The following is a 16133-nucleotide window of genomic DNA, read 5'->3' on the forward strand; positions in this document are numbered from 1 at the left end:
CTTCTACGAAACAGGACTTAAGGAAAGATTAGAAATATAAGACAAAGATGATGAATACTTTCCTGCATCAAAAAATTCAATTGATTAGTTACGTCAGCGTGATGATGATTTTGTTTCGGATGATTTTACTTACGAAAATATGTTTAAAATTGATGACAATGAAGAACGTTTTGGTTATGGGAGGAGTGATGGCAGATGAAGAAATCTATATTGAAATAGAGATTTATATATTGATTCAATATATAAATATTTTGTACATATGAATATAGAACTGTATAGAACTATATATATAAAACATTTTCAAGGAAGAACATTTATTAAGTTTGGAAATCTCAATAAGTCCAACATAAAGAAAGCTTCGCTTAATTCAGACATACGCAAAATTTGTAATTATATATATACCCCTTCAGAGTTCGAGTTAACGGGGTTCTACTATATCTTATGTCGTTCCGTCACTAGTTAGTACACATTTAAAACTTTCAAACCTTTAATTGAATTAAAAATGAAATAAATTCCAAACACTTTATTGAGATTTAACATTACACAGGTTTTTTTTATTTTTTATTTTCATTTTTTTATTTTAGATGCCCCGAGAAGTTCTTAGGGTATTATACGATGTCTTGTGGACGTCACATATCCGTTGGACGTCCTTAAGACGTCTAGAAACGTTCTGTGCCGCTGGGTGATGGCGTTGAACCACGGATCTGTAGCTGCTGAGATAAACGCGCTTTTCACTGCGCTACGCCTGCTCAAGGTTCCATAATATAGGCGGCTGCTCAGGTTCTATAATAGAGTATAAAAAGTCTTTGACAGATAAAAAAATTCAAGTTTAAAAAAAGCCGATTTGGCTGCTGTAAACACTTGGTGTTTTGATAAATATTATTGATCTACTGTTTGACTAAACGTCAAACAGTAGATCATGGTATGCTGCGAGTTAAAGAATATTGTGAAAAATTTAGGTGTAATAGAAAACTGCAGTCAAGATGCAATTAAACAGGTCTAGGTCTAACTCAAACAAAACTTATTTTATTTTTTATAGTTCTATAAGGGAATCAAAGTGGTATTTTTAAAGTAATTTCCTGCATGTTTTTTTTGTCAGGAACAAAGTTTATAGTAAAGGGGAGACAACGCACCTTCACCATCTCTATTTTAATGCATACATAAAAAATAGGAAAATGAATATAGAATGATTCTACAATTCTACAGGTGCTTTTATTTACTTAAATTAAAGTTGATAAAAAATTAAAAATTGTGTTGCCACAAAATTTTCAACATTTTTTTAACATCAACCTGTAGCTTGCTTGCAATCTACATGTTAGACAAGATACACAAAATCTAATTTAGACAATAATAAATATTAAAGCAAAAAGTGCAAAATGCTGTATATTTAAACCAAAAATACATTTAAAACATGAGGTACGTATGCCACCCCTAAAAGTTAGAACTTTGTTTAAAACCTTAGAGCCCTAATACCATGCACTTTAAGGAGAAGACCCTCGATCCATGGCAATTCTTTTCAGTAGCATCTCCCTATACCCGTCTCTTGGATTTCAGTTTTACAACTTATTGCAAAAATTCTTATTCTAATATAGTTAAAAATTTAATTGATGGACTTAAACATATAGTAATCATGCTAAATTACTCGCGGTGCATTGTTTTAAATGGTAACTTTTATGACCTGATAAACTTAATAAACTTAACCGTTTATGCTCAGGTCATAAAAACTAAATATAATAAAACAGCAAAGCATTTCCTTTATAAATACTTTTCCGCAGTATACCTGTTACAAAAATATTCGTCCTAAAAAACTATAAAAATAACACAAATTTGAAATATAAAAGTTGTTTGTTGATTGCTTTGTTAACGTGATTGCGTTTTTCCGATTTTACGATGCAATTACGATTAACGTAATTGCTTTGTTAACGCGAGTTTTAACTTAACTTTTTGAATTTCTATTTTTTATTTTCTCTACACAGCAAAATCGTAAATCCATCATCCATTTTTAAATAAACTTATTATTTAAAACAAGAATTTTCTTGTTTTAAGATTCAAAGCAAAATCGTAATCCATTGCCCATGATTAAGAAATCTATTTCTTTTCTTTTCTTAAAAAAAAAAAAAAGTTTCTTGTTTTAAGAAAAATATTTCTAAACATAATATTATTATTAGTTTTATAATTACATCATGATAATATTAATATTATTCTTAACACAAATATTAATATTTCTTAACAAAAATTGCAGCTTTGCTGTGTAATATAGAGGTCTTTAAAATATTTTGAACTACAAAATAGGATGTCTCGATGGACCATATGTTATAATTTTAGTGATTTAAACAATCACATTAGGAGCTTTAAACTTGTCAAAACTCTAGTTAATTTCATTTACGTAATAGTTAATATATTAGTTGAATTTTACCTAGCCTAAATTTTACATAAAATACAGACCGGTTTATGCATCCAAAAGCAATTATTGGATCTATCAAAATAATGTTGTTTGTATTTTGTGTTTCAAAACTTTTTCAAAACAATAAGTTTCATCATTAGCTCAAGTTTCGAGTTGTTTTAATGATTTTTTTTGGCAATAAAGTTTATAAATACATATTGAAAATTTCGGAACATATGTTATTGTTTACAATACTTTTTTAAAAATTTTGATAATGATTGCTACGGTGCCCATGTTCAGCGTTTAGTTGAATTTAACATAGATTCGTAGACTACTTATAACTTTACTCCCAACGCTAGTAACATTATAACCCCGTCCATAAAATTTTAAATTCAAAATTTTGTGGGTTCTTAGGTATCTTTTCAAGATATATGCTCGATTAGTCATTTCTTCACCTGAATGGTTATCAAACTTATTAAACTTTGCTTGTCGACTTAAATTTCAAATTAACAACGCTAACATGTCGTATTATAAAAGTAAAGAAACACAAATCGTTGACAAAATAAATTTTGTAACCAATATGATTGACTATTTTTTTCCAATCACTTATAATAGTTTCTTGTGTATGGGATGCTGGTATAATGCTGTGCGTTTTATCCTTTGTGATTAAAGGAGTTTTTCCAGAGCTTTATCCCTAATTGCCATTGACTTTAAGTGGTTGAAAAAAAGCCAAAACGATTGAAAGTATTCTGTGTAAAATATACTTGCACAACAAGTTGGCAATCATTGTTTAATGTCCAATAATAATGAGCTCCTTGAAATATTCGTTTTATCAACTAGCCATGTTGGGAAATGGTTTTAGGCTTTTGTTTGTAAATTCATTAATCATAATTCTTGTTCAATAAAACAAAAAATATTTCCTGATATATTTCAATATGGATTTAAAAAGAATAAATCCACAGAACACGCAATACTTCATTTGACAAGAAGTATTGCAGATTCATTTGTAAAATCACAATTTACTCTTGGAGTATTTATTGATCTATCAAAAACCTTTGATATGATAGATCATGAGATCCTTATTAAAAAAAGCCTAAAAATTATGGGACCTGTGGTAATTTTCTAAAGAGCTATTTAAGCAATCGTAAATAGTTTGTGCAAATTGATGTATCCTTTTTTACAAACTTACTAGATATAGCATTTGGTGTCCCCTTAGGGTCTATATTAGAAACACTTATTTTTCTCATTTATATTAACGATTTTTAAATTGGATGTGTTTTTATTTGTATATTTATGAGGATTATTAGTGATTATTAGAGTATATTTATGAGGATTAGCAGTCTTGACTAAAGAAATTGATTTTGGAATCATTTTTGCATCTAACCTTAGGTGACCTCTCACATATTCAAGCATTTGCCTCTAAACCCCAACTAATTCTTGGTACGCAAAAAAGGACATTCAATTTTATTGCTGAAAATATGGCTCTCAAGTTGTATAGAGTGTTTATAAGACCACACCATGAATATGCTGTTTCTGCGTGGGCTTCATATTTAAAAACTGATATAGCTCTGGTTGAATCTGTTTAACGCAAAGCAACAAAATGGGCTCCCAAATTGAAACATTTTCCGAACAGCGAAAAGAATAAAAAAACAAAATCTGACATCACTTGAATTTCTGCACCTACAAAGTAATCCAAATTTTCTAGTTATTACATTGTTTTCATATAGTTAATGATATAGATCTACTAGAATTTGTTAATTCCTTGTCTCGTAGTCATCGCCTTAAAATAAGGCGCGAATTGCCTTCTAAGACATAATCAAATATATAATAGATCAGCAAAATTCTGGAACAAACTACCTGAGCAAATACACTTTTTTTTTTTTTAATTTTAATTTCTAAAACAATAAATATTTACAATTTCATGAAATTACATCAACTCAGCTATATAATTGTCGTGTACATTTCAAAAGTGTTATAATTGTTCGTAAATATATAATATATATATATATATATATATATATATATATATATATATATATATATATATATATATATATATATATATATATATATATATATATATACTTTGTATTTTTTATTTTATATTTTTTTTTATTTTTAAATTTTATATATTTTTTTTGAATAAGTACATTTCTACTCAGTGGAGTTCATAGAAGAAGTAAATATAGCTTTTACAATAGACTCAAACATGAACTTGGTGTTAATATTATTGACATTGGTTGTGGTGCACAAATTGTGCACAATACACTTTAACCTGCCATATATGGTCTACCAATCAAAATTGAGGCTTTTTTTAGTGCATAGGCTTTGCTTAGTGTATTTTAGGCGTTCTTAATACACAAATATTTTTATGTCTACACAGATTGAGTAACTGAATTTAAGAAATTCTGCAAACTTGTAGATGTGGAAAATAGAATAATAATTCAGTATAGATGTACTAGATTTCTTTCTCTATTGCCGCAGTTGAAAACACCTTGGTTAAATAAGAAGCACTTAAGTCTGTTATTAGAGAAACTAGAGAGAACTCTTGAGAACTGTCTTCTTAATTAGTTACGCTGTCTACGTAATTTCCAAGAATATTTTTAAAGTAATACAAGTGAGTCTTATTTTGTGCATGGAAAACTAAATAATTAAAAAAAAAAAACTGTGTTAGTTATGAAAAAAAATCAGGCAAATGCAACAGACACTATTTTAAAACTAAAAAAATTAAAATCTTGTCTCTAGAAAAGGATGAATAGAAATTTTATTTGACAATGAACTGTAGGAGTGCAGTTATGGCGGTGCTGGGATATTCGCGAGGATTTGACTTGATCACGTACTAAATTGAGAGAATAGTGAACGGTCTCCTGAAGCTATAAACAACATACATGGTTCAGATGATAAAAAAAAATTAATATTGACAGTCTTTTTAATGAAGTTTTAAGTGTAAAAACTTTTTTTGCATCAAAAACGGAGTTAGTTGAAGATCCAAATCGCCTATGTTGACAAATCGGCCTATTATTTAAATTCAATTATTGAAGCATTTGCAAGAGAAATAAATTGATGTACCTAATCTGGTAAAACTTACTGCAAGGAACATCTGCACCTGTAGAGCATATATTTTCAATAATGAAAAACATTTGGTTAGGTGACAAAGGCCTTTTAAAGGAGTCGGTGTAGACTGTAAAGCAAATTAAACTTTAGCTTCACATGCTCACTTTTTGATGAGAAAATTGAAAAAAAGAAAGGAAAGAGTGCGTGAATTATAATTGTTATAATAACAGTCAATAGTTTTTTTTTGTATTTTTTTAAAGACTAAACAAGTAATAAAAAATATTTTGATATTGTTTCCTTGCCCTACACCTCATCAACTCCAGAGTAATGGGGAAACTAGGCTTTTCTTTTTATTTTAAATGACTTTCCGGGAACCTAATTACAGGTTGCCATAAACACGAAAGGATAAAAAAAAAATATTGTTTTGCACCCCTTCCTTTTTCCTTTGCCAATTTATCCTGATATTGCTGCCACCCGCTGACCATCCTGGTTTACAACTTCAAAATTATTTTTTATAATTTTTTTTTTTTTAATGTCTTAGTCGCTAAAATAAAGTTTCTTCGCCTCCCCCCCCCCCTCTCTCTTTCTTTAAGAACTCTTCGGGACGGCCCTGCAAAGATGATAACATATAAAGTAAACAAATAAACTTAAAGCATGTATATTATACATGCTTTAAGTTTATTTGTTTACCTTATATTATACATTGTCTAATATAAGAAAATTAGAAATTTAATTGACGTTAAAATTATAATAAACTGTTCAAGTCATTTTTTATAAATTGTTTAATATACTTTTATGTGCATGTTATCTTCAAAATCTGAAGTTATGCTTTGAAATATTTTAACCATAAAATAAAAAAAAATTTAAAACGATTTGACCATAGAATTGGCAAAAACATAAACAATACACAGAAATTCACGATCCATAAACAATGCACAAAAATAAACGACAGTTAGAAACAATACACAGCTAATATATGCTATGCACAAAAATACACAACAAAATAAACAATGTACATAAATTAAGTTCATGGTAGCAAAGCTAAGCTATTTTTACATATTAATGTTTTTTTAACTGTTACTAATGTTATTACTACTTCTTTTAACTTGCTTTTAGCTGCTTGTTTTTTTTTATATTTTTTTCATTCAATCTTTTTTATTTATGCTTTTTAATATTATCTCTATTTTCAATATATTTATTTTAATCTTTATACATATATATATATATATTATATATATATATATATATATATATATATATATATATATATATATATATATATATATATATATATATAAACCTTCTACATTTAAAATCCTTATATAATAGTTAATTGTCAAGCGTGTTTTTTGCTATTCTGATTATTTTTCTTAGTTTTACGGGTACCGGTCTGTATAATAATAGCATCTGCAAAACAAGTAGAATTTTTTGATCTTCATTTATAAAATTACAAACATTGTTTATTAAAAGTGAATGATAGTGTTGTAGTTATGCGATAATAAAGTAAATTTAAAACTTATAGCATTTAAAGATTTGAAAATAAGTATAATTATTTATAACTATGTCTAGTTAAAAAAAATCTAATCAATAATGTTCAAATTTATTTTGATGTAGAACCAATGAAGATACTAATAAATATTGATTAGTGTTTGTAAAATAGTGCATTAAAAAATAAAATAAAATAAAATGATTTAAAAAGTTTCTCACCAACACGTGACTTGCTTTTTTCAGTTAAAGTTCTTTAATGATTAGCATATAAACCTAATCATTTAGTTTTTAAACAGGCTCAAAGTTCCCCTAAACAAGTTATGCTTTTTAGCTCTGCATAAATTTGCAACAATAGACAATATTTGCAGCAGCTAATTTTTTTTTTTGCACAAACGCGTAGTCAAGCGTTGTATAAATGCTTTTACACCGATTGTTTAACTTCAAATTGCCGTTTTCATTTCAAACATTGCACATGGCTACAGGGTTGATTGGTTATAGAAAAATTAACTTGACAATTATGAAATTGATTAGTTAAACGAAATTTTTAAACTGATTGCTTTAAACAAGAATAAAATTAGGTTGAACACGGAAAAAATGCTAGTATAGAAAACCTTAGTACACGAAAATAAAAAGGTTTTCAAAAGTTAAATATTAAGAAATGCATTTTCTTTATTTGAAAAAGAAGACATATTCTTAAAATAGAAAACGCATTTTTTTCTACGTTAGCTAAATATCGTGCGTAGATAGTTAAATATAGCTTATGCACTATCAGGATAATACACACTGTTGTCAAGAAAAACAATGATCTTACCAATATAAATTTCAGCTAATTTATTCCAATACAAAATAAGGTCCTTTTTAAAAAAAGTCCCTTCAACAGGTTCAATGATAATTTGCAAACACTATAATCTAAAAACTTGTTAAACAGCTGCGATACCAACGACAGTTTCGCTTCATCGAACCAACGCTATAACTGCAGTACTGTTTAAATTAAGCCATTTGATTGGCTGGCGTATCAAGTACGCTGCCGTTGCATTTCAATTTTGAAGACACTACAAAATTTGATTGTTTTCCAATTGGTATTAGCACGCACTATTTCATTGGTTGCTTTATGAATAGTTGAAATAAGATTGGCGCATTTCAGCCGTCAATAACACTCTAGCATCTGTTTAATGGCGTGCTTTGCTGTGTTTTAAAATTAGACAGCTTTGTTTATTGTTTGTATAATTAATAAAAGTTTTATTAGAGGGTATTAAATCTTTCATACCGGTGATATTTAAAAGTAAAAGGAAATAAATTGCAGTTTAGTTGTTTATTTCATCCAAAATGAATATCGAAAAATTAATATCGAAAATGAATATCGAAAAAATTAATATCAAAATGAATATCGAAAAATTAAAACCCAGTGAGTCATAAACTTAATTTTTAACAAATTCAGTTTTATAATAAATAGTGTTTTACATTAAAATATTCAAGATTTTTGATGGATTCAATGACAAAAATACTGATACTTTTGATGTGCCAGAAAGAAGATTTATAATTGTAAAAGTCTTCTACAATCAAATTAAATTTGAACGTTATAAATTGTTGCGGAAAACAACCAAGTCGTAACTATACAGCAAAAGTTGATAAAGCTAGTGGCTATGACAGACTTTCAAAAAAAAAAAACTTTTCAATAGATTTATAAGAACAAATGTCGCTAGAGGACAAAAGGTTTCGTTTTAAGAACATGATATATTTTATTCTACTTTACTACAATAGTTACTAAATAATTTAGAGTGAAAACTGTCTAAAGTCTTCCGGTCTTCCCTATTTGTAACACTAAACAGTGTATTTTTTATTAAATGGAGTTGTATTGTAACAAAAAGTTTGCAAGATTTGCTTCATACTTAAGAGAGAATTTTTAAAGTATTTCATGAAACAGTTAAAACAAAAGTTTAGGATTGTAGTCAAAACAAATTGAGCAAAATCGGTATTGTTTATTAAAGAGTATTGGTATGCACGCAAAGATAGATCATATTACCCAGACAATGATAATATGAGTACTTAACTCAAAAAATAACATTAATTCGAATAAATAAATACAAACCTGACAATCAGAACTAGTTTTTGGATTATATATTCGTTAGAAACAAAACTTATAATTATTAAATCAAATGTTAAGACACTTTTAATTTAAACTGTAAAGCCACTTTTAATTGAAGCAATACTGATTTGAAGCAATACTAATTATACAGTAGTTACCAATTACAAGCAATAATAATAACACAAATTGAAGCAATACTAATTACTCTGCTTCCTTCTACCACCACATAAAGTCAATTCAAAAAATACAAAGAAGCTTGAATTTTACTACTCAAGGGCAGATGCATTTTTTATTTTACTTTTCTTAAATAAATTTATATCTATCGATAAATTCTAAATTTCATTCAACAACCTCTTAGCGTTCAAAAATTATAACTTTATGAAGTTTGAACAATTTTTAGGGGGTTCAATCTTTATATAGTTTGAACCCCTTAGTTATAAGTTTAAACCCTCGTCAATTTGAGGGAGGCCTAAATTTTATATAGTCATAGTTTTTGAACGCTATGAGATTATTGTATGACTTTTATAATTTACCGATGAATATAAATTTATTTGAGAATAGTAAAAAAATATTTGTCAACTTGTAGCTCTAACGTTCGGTGTAGATGTCGCCAAAATTTTAGGGCCTTTTTGATCCCAGGTCCAATCGTCGTAACTGTTTAGAAAGCATTCTTACTTGACATAATTTTAAACATATAAATGTTTTGAGTTGCTCCATGTCTGAAAGATAGTTATCTCAAGATTAAAAAATGCTGCGTCTGCCCTTGCTACTCATATTTTAGAAATCCTTTAGTATGCTTATATTACCTAGATGCTCGTATTATCTGAATCTACACTACATCTTTTAAAAATATAAATACAAATATTGTTTAGTTAAAATATTAATAATTAAAAGAATTTTTAAATATTCTTTAAACATTTTCTTTTTAAAACTTAAAAACTATGTAAACTATTGTTTTTTTTTGTCTAAAGTTTTTTTCTAAAGTTACTTGCGTATAAAAGAATTTAAGTAATGCTAATTTAATAAAATAGACTGAAAATTGTTTTAAATACGATCATATTTTAAATATGAATCTATTTGCATTAGATACCAATTTTTTACATAAATTAATGTGATTTGATTGACAGAATTTTAAGGTCAACCCATGTCTGCATTTTTGTGAGTTAATATTAATATTTCCTTCTTTTTTTTTACTCTTGGTTATAATGGTTGTTCTAGAATTCCAAAAAGTTGTCTAAGTGTGCTGCGGAAGAGCATTTAACAAATAAGTTCACGCAGCATTCCTTTATAACTCCAGAATAGACATTGAGTCTTAAATCTTTTGATTTTGAGGCCTGCTTTTTAACCATTGAGCCATAACTGTTATTATGACAATTTAATGTATAGTTCACCCGAGTCAAGGCCATTATGTTTTTGAGTGCTTTTTTCAGTGTTTTCAAATTTCTTTTTCATGCCTCTAAGTGTTAATTAATGTAATAATTTTTTTTACAATTGTCTCTATGTATCAGTCAACGTATGGAGGTTTTTTTAAATGAATATGTTTTTCATATGATCATTATTTAACATTGAGTTACCAATTAAAACAATAATTGTCAGCAGTTGGTTATATTTTTAAACGTCAACGATCGGTTGATTTTAAAATGTGTAAAAACGGTTGAAACAGAAAGCAGTTAAAAATTTACTTCATAAATTATTAATTGAAACTACAAAAAAACTAAAAATAATTTAAGCAAGAAAGTTATTTAGATCTCGCACGTATATCTAAAACCTATTTACACTCAGTCATATAAATGAAAATATATTGTTTTTAATAATTTTTTTTCTTATCTCTGTTTAATATAAAACAAGAATTACATTTTTATTATCACAATATAATGTTAATATATATTTAAAAAATTACAAATAGATAGAAAATACAAAAATGAATGTTAAAGCAGATAATGACTCAAAAAATATATATTATTGGCGTATTTTATAATATATATTGGCACAGTTAATGTAACAGTGACTTAGACCGAAACATATCAATTTGAGGCTGCATATCAACGTATATGCAAATTCAATACATCAGACCAATAGTCTTGGCAGTTTTAGAATGAATATATTTTATTTGAGGAAACCAGGATAAATTTCTATCAATAAGAATTCCTAAGAACTTTATACTGACTTTTTAATTAGTTTACTTAACAAAACAAATTATACTTTAGACAAAGTATAATTTGTTTTCTCAACATTAGGCGATTACCCTAAACCAAATATTTACTTTACTCAGTTCAATATTCACGTTCATATAAAGTTATTTAATATATTTATTGAAAGGAAATAGATTTGTATTGTTAGCTAACACTACTGAGTTTGGTTTTAATGATGCATTACAAAAGCCTACGGATGAAAATTTCCAGGAAACTTGCAAAAAAAGTTAAGTTATTTTATTAATATGTAAAATTCTATGTCTTATTTAGAAAGTTATTACGGACAATTTTATGGTAAAGTATTGTAAAGCAATTTATATAAATATTTGAAAGCCCCCTTTGAAAAACGCTTTTTTGGTATTTTGTTGAGTTTTCTTATTGTAACTATAAGTTGCAACTATGATAATTTGTTTTCAAAATTTTCTAAAATTGTTTTATCCTGTTATTCCCTTATTATATTGATGTTAATTGCAGTAGCAAGCTTTGTTTAAGGCTAAACACAATTTTCACCCCTATCCCTAAAGGGGATGTGGCATTTTTCAATGTCTAATAAATTTGCCACAAGTTACTGAATACTGTAAAGTCATATATAAAAAGATTTGAATGAATATTTACAGTATTTTATAATTTTTTCTTGATTTAAGACGTTATTGAAAAATGAAAGGCAAAAAGTAAAGAGATTTTTTTGCTAAATTTGAACTATTTAAAAATATAGTCAGCAATAAAAATTAAGAACTAATGATTTTAGGGTCATAAGTTCCGCCGCTATGTTTAAATAAATGCTTTTAAGGCTTGAGTCTCACTCGCCACAACTTTGCTAGAGCACTTTTGACATTATAAATTGATAAATTAAAAAATTATGCTTTACTTTAAAATGATTTAAATGTAAACCGTATTTTTCAACCAATCTGCCAAGTGGGCAATTGTGTGCGTGTCTGTGTTTTATAAGTATTATATAAAGCAAATTATTTTATGATTATTTTACAGAATATTCAGATCAAATGTGTTTTCTAATGTCATTTTCAAATAAATCATGTGGAGAAACACTAAAACAATTTGACCCAATATATACATCAGGTGCACCCCTCACCCCAAAGAAGACGATTTTCAAGTTAAACTTGGTTTTTTAAGGAGTATAGTTGGCTATTCGGGTGAATTTTAGTTTTGACAACCGTTTTTTTTAGTAAACTATTGTGTACTTTTTTTATGGATCTCCCCCCCCCCCCCCCCTCCATCTACCACTCTCACTTTATTCGTAGAATCGCCTCTGCACATTGGGAACATTCCATTATATAGATATTAACAAAAACCACCAAATAGGTGGTTTTTGTTTATATCTTTAATAACTTTATATTGTAGGCAAACAAATATGAAGTTATACATTACACAGGTTATACAGTTTAGAACTTTATTGTTCTATTCATCTATATCTAATTCTAGATTTTCATCAACGTTGTTAACTTTTAAATATAATTTGTTAAGTCATTAATTTCATCTGATTCCATACCTGATGAATTTTCTCTATCACCGTTATAAACTGCTAACAATCTTTTAACTTTTTTCGATCTTAAAGTTTACGATATTAGGGGATAAGAAGTATGTATAACTCGAATGAAAATGTCAAACAAATTTATTATAACGTTTAAAACATTTTGCTTTTTTTCTTTGTATGGTGTTCACAATTAAATTTATAGATTCTGTATCCAGATTCCGCTACTTCTTCTTCCATTAAACCAAGTTGAACTAGTGAATTAATGATAATTTCCCCAGCATATGCTAATACTTTGTAAATGGAAGCTGGGACTTGAACCAATCATATGTCTCTAACAATTTCTTATATGTGTTATTGCAGTATTTATAAATTTTTTCAGGATCAATGGGTGTTTGCAGTTGATTGCAACTAAAACGTTATATTATCTGATAGTAATTTCTTCATCAATTTCTAAAATTTTGCCGAGTAATAGAGGATCAGAAAAAGCTCGTCAGCATAAGTTTTTGGTAATACTAATTCCCGATCCGCCAGCTCTTGGTTCATCAAATCTCAAACCAAATTCTTCAAACATCCTATTATGAATAATTTTTCTTCTGAATAAATAATAATCTTATAAAACCTTTTTTACTTTCCAGGTTTTTATTCCAATTCTATATGAAATATGTAAAATAAATTCAAAAAATCTAATCCAAGCATTCTGTAATACATCATTTTTTAAAGATTTTTAAATTGCTCATCATGTTAGGTGTGGCATGACAATTCGGACAACATTGTGTCGTAAAAGTGTCCATGATGTAAACTAAGATTTTACTATCAGACATAGAAAGGAAAAAATTATAATTCATCAAAACATACTTATGTTCTAGTAGATAAACTTTAACAGGATATGAATTAAGAATTTTTTTTTTTTAATACTCTCCTTAATTTTTAATACCACTTCTTTATTTTCCTTTATATACTCCAGTATAATTAGTCTAAAGAGTCTAATAAATTTTGTTATTCCATAAAATATTGTTTGAATATAAATGTACATATATTCGAAGAGGTGATGTTGCTGTGATTAATAGATCCGAATCTAGCTGATTTTTTTGATTGGAATTATTGATGGTATTTTTAATGACGTGATGCTCACTCCCAATCCCAACCCTAACTACTAATTAGTATTAATTCATCAAATTCTTCTTTTTATCATCTTAATGTTTTAAAATTTCCTTTTCCTGTAGTTTTGCAAGTCTTGTATATATGATCCATAAGATCTTGTAGTTAAACTTTGGCCTTTTTTGATCCATAAGATATTGTAGTTTAATTTTGGCCTTTGTTTCAGTAACTTGAATTGAAGGTGAGCACTCGTTTTTTATTTAGAAAATTGGTAGATGATAGAAATCTGCATTGTGCTTCCTTATGAGAATTTTCATAAACACTTCTTGAAAGTTTGTTATCCAAGAAGTATGCAAAAGCCTCTTCAGACATCATTTTGTTTTGCAATGTGGTTAGCTGAGTGTAAAGCAATAACGATTCGTATCGCCTTTTTGTAACAACGCTAAGTATTTTGACTAAATTAAATTCACGTTTTTTAAATGCTGCACTTTGTGCCACTAGCAATATTTTTGTAAGTTGTAATAGGACCTCTACCTCCCTCCCCTCTCCCTCCCCCCCCCCCCCACACTTATTACATCTACTCACGCCAGCCCTGTTTCATTTAAAACGAATATGTTGTTTTTATTTGTTTCTTATAATTTTATTTATTGAAAGTTTTAACCTGTATTATACTAATATTTAAAGTCATTTCTTCGTTTTCTATTTTTTCATTTAGGTTAAAATTGAAGTACCTACTGTATTAGGCATCCTATACATTTTTTAAGTATTTAAAATGAGACTATTCTCAGAGGCAGGTAACATTTTTAATGAAAAATGAGCTATTTTGTTGCCCAAAACTGGATTGTAACTCTTTTTGCACAACAATATTCCTAAACTTATAGAAATCCTTACATAATTGATTACTACAAATAAAATTACATTAAGTTCGTTAAGAAACTTGTATTTTTTTTACTTAGGTTACCAATAGTTCTTCATTGCCTTGTAAGATAATGATTTTATGATTTAATTTACATAGCCTGTGTCACATGTCAAGGTAAAAAATAAATTCCAGCATTCCGGCCTGAAATATTGTAATTCCGGCCGGAACTAAAATGACCTAAAAGTCACAAATTCCGGCCGTAACGGAATTCCAGTACATCCATATTTAAAATTAGTTAACGGGGCGAGAGTCCTAATAGGCTGCGGATGGTCTGAAAAATCATAGTCTGAAACTTAATAAAGAAAAAAATTTATAGCCAGTACCCGTTATTTTTATAGAATTTTAAATTTTTACAATAAGAAGTTTGAACATTAAAAGATTTTGATTTTTTATTACTTACAATACTATGTACTAAATAATATTAAATGTACTAAATAATATTAAAATATAACGACTATATAAAAAATAAGTATAGAAACGGTCTGTGTGGAAAAAAATTACCATTATCTGTATTGTACAAATTATGATAAGTCCATTATTACACATATTTTTAAGTCTATTTCTACATGATATAAACTTTTTACACCGGCTTGTAATTAATCAACATATTTCAAGCGGGTATTCTAAATATTATTTAGACGGGTACTCAGAGCCAAACCGCTAATAATTATAGATTATATATATGAGCAGCCGTGGCGCAGTGGTTAGAGTTCTGGCTAAGAACCAAGAGGTCCGATGTTCAACGCCAGCTCTAGCCCAATAAACGACATTGGTATGGAAGGAGGCGTGAACTTCTAGTTAAATGCTCTCCCGCAATGCTCTGTGATAAGACCGTAAGGACTTCTGGGAGCACCTAAATAACTTATATATATATATATATATATATATATATATATATATATATATATATATATATATATATATATATATATATATATATTATTTTTCTACTATTTTTATATAAATATTTTTCTGTTTACTCAAGAATATATAAAAATATTAAAATGTATAAAAATAGTTGATGTGGAATAGGTTTACCAAGACCCGTAATTTATAGGTTCGGGTAGCTAGTTTTAAGAAGAATGAAATAAAATCGATACAATAAAACGTCCTAATAATATTTTTCATGACGATGCTCATATTGAATATACAGGGTGATTTAATCAAAAGTATAAACTTTAAAATTGAATAAAAATTGTAGATCAAATCGGATTATTAAGTCCGATACACCATTTTAAAGATAAATTAAAAGGAAATTGAGTGATAAGAATTTATTTTTTATTTTTTATCAATATGACCTCCATTTTTTTCAATTAATAAATGACATCTTTTTGTAAAAATCAAAAACGTTGATTCCAAAGCCGAAGTGTTTATTTTTTGGATTTCTCTCGTGATGTTCTCTTTTAAATCATCAAAAGTCT

The 16133-nt window shown here is 27.7% G+C and overlaps 1 protein-coding gene and 1 long non-coding RNA gene across 3 annotated transcripts in view; one reads left to right on the plus strand and one right to left on the minus strand.

The window, feature by feature from the left end:
• The window catches only part of LOC136092390 (uncharacterized), a 34123-nt gene extending 26147 nt beyond the window's left edge, over positions 1–7976 (minus strand). The window contains exon 1 of one of the 2 annotated variants that reach the window (XM_065820527.1): positions 7737–7976. The gene's annotated coding sequence lies outside the window, so the exon portion shown is untranslated. Of the gene's footprint in view, positions 1–7144; positions 7273–7736 lie in introns of those variants that run through there. The other variant, XM_065820528.1, reaches the window with a different exon arrangement.
• Positions 7977–11326: 3350 nt separating this feature from the next.
• The window catches only part of LOC136091605 (uncharacterized), a 45718-nt gene continuing 40911 nt past the window's right edge, over positions 11327–16133 (plus strand). The window contains exon 1 of the long non-coding RNA XR_010644113.1: positions 11327–14583. This is a non-coding gene — a long non-coding RNA (uncharacterized LOC136091605). The remainder of the gene's footprint in view (positions 14584–16133) is intronic.

Source organism: Hydra vulgaris, chromosome 15 (assembly GCF_038396675.1).
Source record: "Hydra vulgaris chromosome 15, alternate assembly HydraT2T_AEP".
NCBI classification, from domain to species: Eukaryota; Metazoa; Cnidaria; class Hydrozoa; order Anthoathecata; family Hydridae; genus Hydra; species Hydra vulgaris.